Consider the following 8,774-nt stretch of genomic DNA (forward strand, 5'->3'; position numbering starts at 1 on the left):
TGGCTGCCTCCTGCACGCCCCCTACTGGGGATCAAGCCCGCAGCCCGCAATTTGGGTATGTGCCCTGACCGGGAATAGAACTGGGACCTCTCAGTCCAAGAGACGATGCTCAGTCCACTGAGCCACACCAGCCGGGCTAAACTTTTTCTCTTTATCTAAGAGTTCCTATATTTATTGTTTTTAAAATTATCTTCCTCATCAAGAATGAAATTGATTATACATTATTTCAATTCAATTTTCTTGGTATTGATTTTAACCACTGTAGAAATTAAAACTGGCATTTCATTATCCTAAGATTTATCCTTTTTCACATATTATTGCAACTGATTTTTATCTTTAGTCATATTTTAGTTGTTAATCATTATTTTTTTAATTTAATTTTTTCCTGGTCTTCATCCTCTTTCCATTGGGACCCACATTCCCCTAATGACAATGATAGTCACCATGAATAACTGAGCATAGACCTGCCAAGTGTCTAAGTGCCTTGCAAACATTTTCATTGACTTCTCACGACAACTGTGAAGCACATAATTGTCACTGTGCCCACTCTACAGCCTCCAAGTTGACCCACAGCCGCTGTCCAGCCGACCTGGGATTCATGGTTGCATATGGCTAATTAAGCCCCTGTTCTTCCCACTGAACTTTGTCATCTCTAGCATTTATGATTGTATATTAAATCTTTCAGAAACCAAATATTTTAGCCAAAAAGAAAGCTTAATTATAGGCATATAAACAATGATTAATGTGTTTATATAAATAAGTAGAAAACATGAAAATTAAACCATTAAATCACATGCAATAGTTCATCTTTTTTCTTGAACTTACAAAACTGCCTTTTTATCTATTAAAATCTATATTTCATGTTTTAGAAATTCTTCTTTTAGGAATATTTAAAGATATAATTATAAGACTATTAAATGCAGTGAAAATAGAAGCAACATAAATTGCTATCAACAGAGGACTGTTAATGTAAGTTGTGTTTGCTAGTGCGATGCTATTCTCTGTAACAATTAAAAAGAACAAAACCTATATATATTTTGATTTGGAAGAATTACACTGAGCAAAGTAAGTTACAAAGCAATATGTTGCATTATTTTAGTTTTTGAGTAAAAATACAGATGTGATTATATGCACATATGGTTATGTCTGTATAAGAATAGCAAAAAAAAAAAAAAAATCCAATGTGGAAGTATTTTAAGTTATGTTCACCAAAATGTTAATAATAATTACCTTTGGAGTTTGAAATGAATGATAAATTTACTTAGGATAAACACTTTTAAAAAGTGATGAGATTAGGGTTAATTTTATAGATTTAGTTTCTATAAAATTTTTTAAATTAATCTTAGTATCTAACCTTTACCTTAATAAAAGAATTTGTCTGTATTTCAGCATGGATACTCTGTATCTATGGGCCATATTTAATCTTCATTTGGCATCCTCACTTTACTGAAACTGTAAGAAATCACCAGATAATGACAAAAAGATCATACATTAATTTAAAGCTAAGGAAGGTCTATGCATACAAAGAAATAGAACTAAACTCCAGAGGGGTGAGCCCTTTCTATGTGAGAAAGGAATGACTGATGTTTCCATACTTAGGCCAGCTGCGGCTGAGGTGGTGGCAGGGCTGGGAGAGGATCAAGCCTGCACAGTGTTTGCCCTTAACAAGCCCCCACACTGGATTTGAAATTGTAGAAGCTTCAAAAGCAAAGCTAATTCTTGCATAGAAAGTTTGGTGAGTACGGAGAAGTTGAGGGTGGGGCTGCAATGTGGAAAGACGTCTCCACGGCCTTGTAATCTACATTTCTACAGTCTGAAGTCCCTTGGTCTCACAGACTCATGGTTTCACAGAGGCACAGTCTTGAGGTCCTCCAGTCTTGTGATTAGGTCCTGGGCAACTAGTATAGGAAAAGGACCAAATGTCCAACAAGTTGAAGCCGGAGATAAATTGATTCTAATCCAAGTCATAACCATACTCCTGCCCCATTTAACTTCTGATCTGACAGGATCAAATATATCAGTGCTGTAATGATGTAAAAAGTGAGATTCTATTAAATTCCTGGTGTTCTCATTCCAAAACTCTGCTAGAAGAATGAAAGCCGCAACCTCACTCCAGACCAGCTCGACCTTTGATGGAGTCGAGCTGGGCAGCTTCCCACCCTCTGTCACCCTAGATACCCAACATTAACAGAGGAAAGTTTTTTCCATTAAAAAAAAACAAATAATACACATATTTTTAGACACATTGTCCAGAATACAATAAGAAAGCAATTTAAAAGACAAGCAAAACAGCAGGCTGACTCACAGTTAGAAAGAAAAATCAGTTATAAAATATAAATACAGAGATGATAAAGATGTAGGAATTATCAAACAAGAGTTTTAAAAGAGCTATAGTAAACATGTTAAAGAATCCATGAAAAAGTATAGAACTTATAAATGAAGAGATGAAAAATTTCAGGAAATAATTTGAACACCAAAAAGAGGACCAAATGGAAAAGCAAGAACTAATGATTTTAATTATTTGAAATAACATGATTTACTGTTGAAGGGGGGTGGGGAGGGGGTGTTGGTAAGCAGGAGGCTTACCCCAGACCAGATAAAAGAAAGGATCATTGAAATTGAAAACAGGTGAACAGAACTCATCCAGATGAAAGCAAAGAGAGGAAAAGATGAAAACATGAGAACACAGAGCCTTAATAGAAAAATAGCAAACATTTTAATATGCATGTAATTGGAACAGCAAAAAAAAAAAAAAAAAAAAGAGAGAGAGAGAGAGAGAAAATGAAAGAGAAAAAAGTATTTGAAAACACATTGGATAAAAATGATCAGATTTGATTTAAAAATAAAATACCAACTTAGGATATTCAGGATAAATACAAAGAAAACCACACTTAGGGACACCTAGTTATATTGCCGAAAAGCCAGTTATAATAGAGAAAAAATCTCAAAAGAGGAAAAAACAAAGAAAATGCTCCCAACCCCTGCCCCATCCTCCAGAACTGTTTCAGGTATTCTAGTTCCTTTGGCTTTCAATATAAATTTTAGGTAGCTATATATTTTCTTTTTTAAAAAGTCTGCTTGGATGGTTCTCATTATGCCTTAGTTTTAGGTAGACATTGTCCCTGGGCATCATGAGTGTGGCTTTCCCAGGGTTCCTGTCTCTCTGTGAGCTGTAATTCTGGGCCTGGTGCTACCCATTTACCAGAAGAGGTCATGTTTCCTTTCTTGGCTACAGAGGTGTCCTCTGGTGTCACGAAGGGTGTCAGCATTGACATCCCCCCTCCCCACAACATGCTGCTTTATTGAAAGCCCTGGGTTGGTAGGGGAGGGGGAGACAAGGAGCTGGGTGGGATGTCATACCTTGCTCAGAGCAGTTCTTGTTTCCCACCACACACACTTCCCCAGACTTCCTTGCCACCCATGTCCTAATCCAAGCCCCTGGCCCTTCGGACACATCATTAGTAACTGCCTGAGAACCATGTGGATCTGTATTTCCCTCCCTGTCACTCCAGACAGAGTGAACAACCAGACAAACTGCTCAAGGTCCTGCCCTTTAGAAGATGGTCTTTCACTGCTGTCATCCAGGTTACCCTGGGGACGGTAGTGCTCTATTTGTCCACTTTCAGTTGGTGCCATCATATTTTAAAGATCTGTTTGGAAACTGGACTTGATTTTTTTTTCTTCTTCAGAGAGCTGATCCTAAGAAAGCCCAGGAGGCCAAGCTACATTACTTCATATTGGGGTGTCAGTGCCACCTGCTCAGGCAGCGACACCTTCCACCTCTGCCCAGCTTGACTTCTCATGCACCACTTTACAGCATTTTCACTGATAATCGGTCGCCGCTGCTGCCCATCTTATGGTTATGTAGATCAGGTGACCCAGTTCATGAAGGTAAACTCAGATCCATGGGACACATTGTTAGCTGTTTTCTCTCTACTACGGCCCAGTAGAAAACCAGAACACAAAGCTTTTTCTTTAAAAACAATTTTTTTCCCTTTATTGATTTTAGAGAAAGAGAAAGTGAGAGGGAGAGAGAGAGAGAAACATCAATGAGAACATCGATTGGCCGCCTCCTGCATGTCCCCCACTGGGGATCGGGCCCACAACCTGGGCATGTGTCCTGACCAGGAATCGAACCAGCAACCTCTTGGTTCATGGGTTGATGCTCAACCACTGAACCACACTAGCTGGACCAAAGCTTTTTCTTAAAAGGTGAATAGTTCTCTGTATATAGATATAGATATAGGTATAGCTATATAGAGAGAGAACTAGAAGTAGGTGTAAATATAGATAAAGCTTTTCCAGATATTTAGAGTCACACACCGTGGTTTTTCCTGCTGGCACTTGCCAAGGTCTCCATGCAGCACCTTCTGTGCCACAGATTCTGAGTATCATCAAATGTGCCGAATCACGAGCCCCAAGTAATAGAAGAGCTTGTATGGCCGACCGGACTGACTCCAGGGCCTTCGCTCTCTCTGGTCTCCACCCAAAACAAGCAGTCTTATGGAAGACTCTTCAGATAGATTCAAGTCTACACTCCAATGTAGTATAAGTGGCCTACAAAATCTAAAAGGGCCTAACAAGCATCTTTTTTTCGTGGTGGGTGATGTGATGTGAGGTGCAGCAATTTATCTTCCACCTTGAAGGAGCTATTTCGACCTGCTCCAAACTATTGATTTCTCAGAAATTCCACTCAGGTGGGCCCCTGTATTTTTGTTTACCTGGCATCCTCTAGTCTGCATGTCTTACTAAGGCATCTAAAATGCTTCTCACTTTCAATGGATCATATCGAATAACTACAGTATCAGTATAGTAGACTAGTGCAGTATTTTACTAATATCAAAAAGCTCAAGGTTTTTGCAGACTGACTGCACTTCTGCTGAGAGCAGAAGACCTGAGGTGGGTCTTTAAATGTATTCTCCTGGCTTAACCTTACATGGCTGCATGCGAGGTGGCAGGGGCCGTACCCTTTCAGTGAAGATAATACATATGGACGGCAGCTACTGTTGAAGTCATCACCTTGTTAAGCTTCTAATAGTACATATTCATTCTCCAGTATCCACCTGATTTCTCCACAGGGTCAGTTGTTGAGACCTATATGGATATTGTAAGTGTCACCCTTCTGCTTATTTCAAAATTTTGATTATGGCATTAATATCTGAAATTCCCCCAGTTATGCAGGACTCTTTTGGTAAGTCTTCATAGAGAGAGGAAAATTCCAAAGACTTGCACTTAGCCCTTTCTATAATAATATCCCAAATCCCGTGAATCAAAGAGTCAATGTGGAGAATGAATTGTCAAGGTTCTCTGTCTAATTGCTGTATATATTTAGGAACTGGGCACATAACCATAAGGTAGATCTAGGGACTGACTTGGCTCACTATAAGTTGAACTTGAGCTATTACTCCATTGTCACCTAACCCACATTGGCATTTTGTGTCCCCAGGAATTAACTTTAATTCAGAGCTGCTATTCAGTAATCTTATAAAGGTTTGGGTGTTCCACCTCACCAATGCACATAATTTTAGCAAATGGCCACAAGTCCCTTATGGGGAGGCGTCAGTAAAGATTTACAGTATGTAGCTGTTACAGAGGTTCAGTGTCCTTCTTCAGGGGGACCAGAGTTTCTCTTTAATCAAGGGGCTCTGGGTCTGAGAAGTGTCTCAGGTCTAGAAACTGGATTCAACAGCAGAGTAAACCAAGTCAGACTTCTAGCTACCTGCCCTAGAATTTTTTCTGATTCCAAATCTGTATCCGGCAGAGTTCAAGCAGCAGACAGAAACCACACAGAAATTTGAACAGTGGAAGTTTAATTTACAAAATTATTACTTTGAACAGGAGATTGGGATAATGAGGGATGGCCTAGTGACATGTAAAAAGAACTATTTTTACTTAATCTACTACATCTAGGGCTAGGATAGAGTGTCCTACATAGAGACACCCACTTCCAGAATCCAGCTCTAAAATTTCTTACACATGGTGTGGCTGTAGCTCATTAGATAGCAGAGAAGTCACTGAAGCACTGTACTGGCCAAACTTGCTGGAAATCTGTCCTCTGTGCTAATGGGATGAGCTGTCCTGGGGGACAGCTGAACTCATGGCAGAGCCTTCTGCAGGATGCCAGGGGACACTGCTGTCCTCTGGGACTGGAGAATCTACACCGTGCAGGAGCCTAGGGGAGCGCACCAAAACCTGGAAAAAACACCTTCCTCATCCACTATCTCTCTCGTACCTTCTACTGACATACTTCACACTATCATTTATCAAAAGGAAGATAAATAGAAGGAAGCTACATTATCACAGAGCAGGCGTAAATGTTGGATAAGGATGCATTTGGAGTCCAGTCAATCACTTGATAGCTGGCATAGGGTAAAGAGAGGTGTACCCTTGTAAGATTCTCATTTTGCATATGAAACAGTATATTTCTTCACAGTGGATTGTGGTGGTTCCCTTCTCTGGTGCCTCAGAAGATGAGCCTTCTTTTACTTGAAAACTCTTTGATAGCCTTAACTATAGTAGATGCCTTTGATGTGACCATGGTTAATCCTCTAAAATACCAACCAACCAGAGAAGTATAGCTAGAAAGTTATAAAGAGAGGGAGGAGGGAAGAGGGAAAGGGAGAGAAAGAGAGATATCATAATATTGCTCAATTAAAACAAAAAACACAGGCAGACAGAAAATAGGTAATATTATGATCATTATAAACAACTTTACACCAATAAACTTGACACCTTAAATGAAAATGTAGCCCACATTTCTATTTAAATGTTTATAGCATTAATAGTAGCCAAAAATTAGGAACAATCCAAGGATCTGTTAATAGGTGAATAAATAAACACTGTGGCATACTATAACAATAGAATGCTAGTCAGCCAACCATAAGAGTGAACGAACTACTGATACAATCATATGATGAATCTCACAAACATGTTGGGCAAAGCATCCTGAAAAGAGAATATATACTGTATAGTTCCATTTACATGAATTTCTTTTTTTTAATCCTCATTCGAGGACATTTTTCCATTTTTTGTGTTCAGGTAGAGTGGGAGGGAGAGAGAGGAACAGAGAGAGAGAGAGAAACATCGATGTGAAAAGAACACATCAAGTGGCTGCCACCCGCACAACCGACCAGGGCCGGGGACAAACTGCAACCGAGGTACGCGCCCCTAGCGGGAACCGAACCCGGGTCTCTTAGGACCGCAGGCTGACGCTCTAACCGCTGAGCCAAACCGGCCAGGGCCATTTACATGAATTTCTATAACAGGTGAGATTAAATGTAGTTGCAGAATTTAGGTCAGTGGTCGCCTGTTGGGGGTGGGAGGGGAGGCAGGGATTGTTGGCTTGTAGGCATGAGAGATCTTTCCTGGGTGATAGAAATATTTCATGTCTTGATTAAGGAAGCCGTTAAATAAGAGTATACATTTGTTAAAACTCATTAAGTTTAAAACTTGTGCATTTTATTGTAGGTAAACTACACCTCATCAAAACTGACACAAATTTTAATTGAATAATTATTTAGTTTCTATGATGTGTAAGACAAAACTCTGAGTATAAAGCCTTAACGTACAATTTCATTTTGTAATCATCAATTACAAAAGATGATCTTTTATTTATTTATTTATTTTTATTTATTTATTTTTTAATTAACAGGCTTTATTCACTTTTTCTTGTATAAAATTATGTGGTGGCCACAGCTGGAGCCTGGGTCCTCCGCACAGAAACTCTGGTGTGGGTCTTCACAAGATGGTCTGTGAATTCCTGATAGGGAGACTTGGTGAACACAGTCTCTTTCCAGAGATCGGGGCTGAGATAACTGTAGGTCTTAGAGATGGCATCAAAGGTGGCCTTGGCAAAGTTGCCCAGGGTGGCAGTGCAGCCCCTGGCCGAGGTGTAGCAATTGTCAATACCAGCCATCATCAGCAACTTTTTGGGTACAGGGGCTGAGACTATGCCGGCGCCCCTGGGGCGGGGATGAGGCGCACCAGTACAGAGCCACAGCGGCCAGTCACCTTGCAAGGGACAGTACAGGGCTTGCCAATCTTGTTCCCCAGTAGCCTCTCCGCACAGGGACAATAGAGAGCTTGGCTAGGATGATGGCCCCACGGATGGCAGTGGCTACTTCCTTCGAGCACTTAACGCCCAGACCTACACATCCATTGTAGTCCCCAATGGCGACAAATGCCTTGAACTGGGTCCTCTAGCCAGCACATGTCTGCTTTTGCAAGGGCATACTCTTCAAAACCTCATCCTTGAGGGATGCCCCCAAGAAAAAGTCAATGATCTCGGATTCCTTGGTTGGCAAGGAGAAAAGATAGATCTCTCCAGGGACTTGATCTTCATGACCTTGACCAGGCGGCCCAGCTTGGTGACAGGGATCCACTCCTTGTCCTCCGCCTTGCCTCAGCGAGCTCCACAGCCGCGACCTCGGCCAGGATGCTGCTGCCAAATCCTCCACGGAAGCCTCCAGGGCCTCGCATTCCAGGGCCCCCAGGGCCTCCGGGGCCTCCTGCAGCACCAGCGTCATCCTCCATTTGGTGTCTCCTTGGGAAAGAAGCACAAAAGCTGATCTTTCTTTAATGTAAATGTTGGCCTCCCCAAAACTATGCTTATTGATCCCTCCTTTCTGCCCTCCACCCTTCTCACCCACATGCAGCATCAGTTATGTGTTTTTCTTTATTTCTGAGACTCGTTTAAGGAAGAATAACGATCTTAAGGTGTTTTTATTTGTTTGTTTTGTTACTTTTGAAAAGATGTAGCCACATCTATATTTTTT

At 40.8% G+C, this 8,774-nt stretch overlaps 1 pseudogene; it reads right to left on the reverse strand.

Moving 5' to 3' along the window:
* Positions 1 to 7,662: 7,662 nt before the first annotated feature.
* On the reverse strand, positions 7,663 to 8,532 carry LOC118618693 (annotated as a pseudogene).
* Between the last annotated feature and the right edge of the window lie 242 nt (positions 8,533 to 8,774).

The sequence above is a fragment of the Molossus molossus genome, unplaced genomic scaffold (assembly GCF_014108415.1).
Source record: "Molossus molossus isolate mMolMol1 unplaced genomic scaffold, mMolMol1.p scaffold_m16_p_6, whole genome shotgun sequence".
Classification (NCBI taxonomy): Eukaryota; Metazoa; Chordata; class Mammalia; order Chiroptera; family Molossidae; genus Molossus; species Molossus molossus.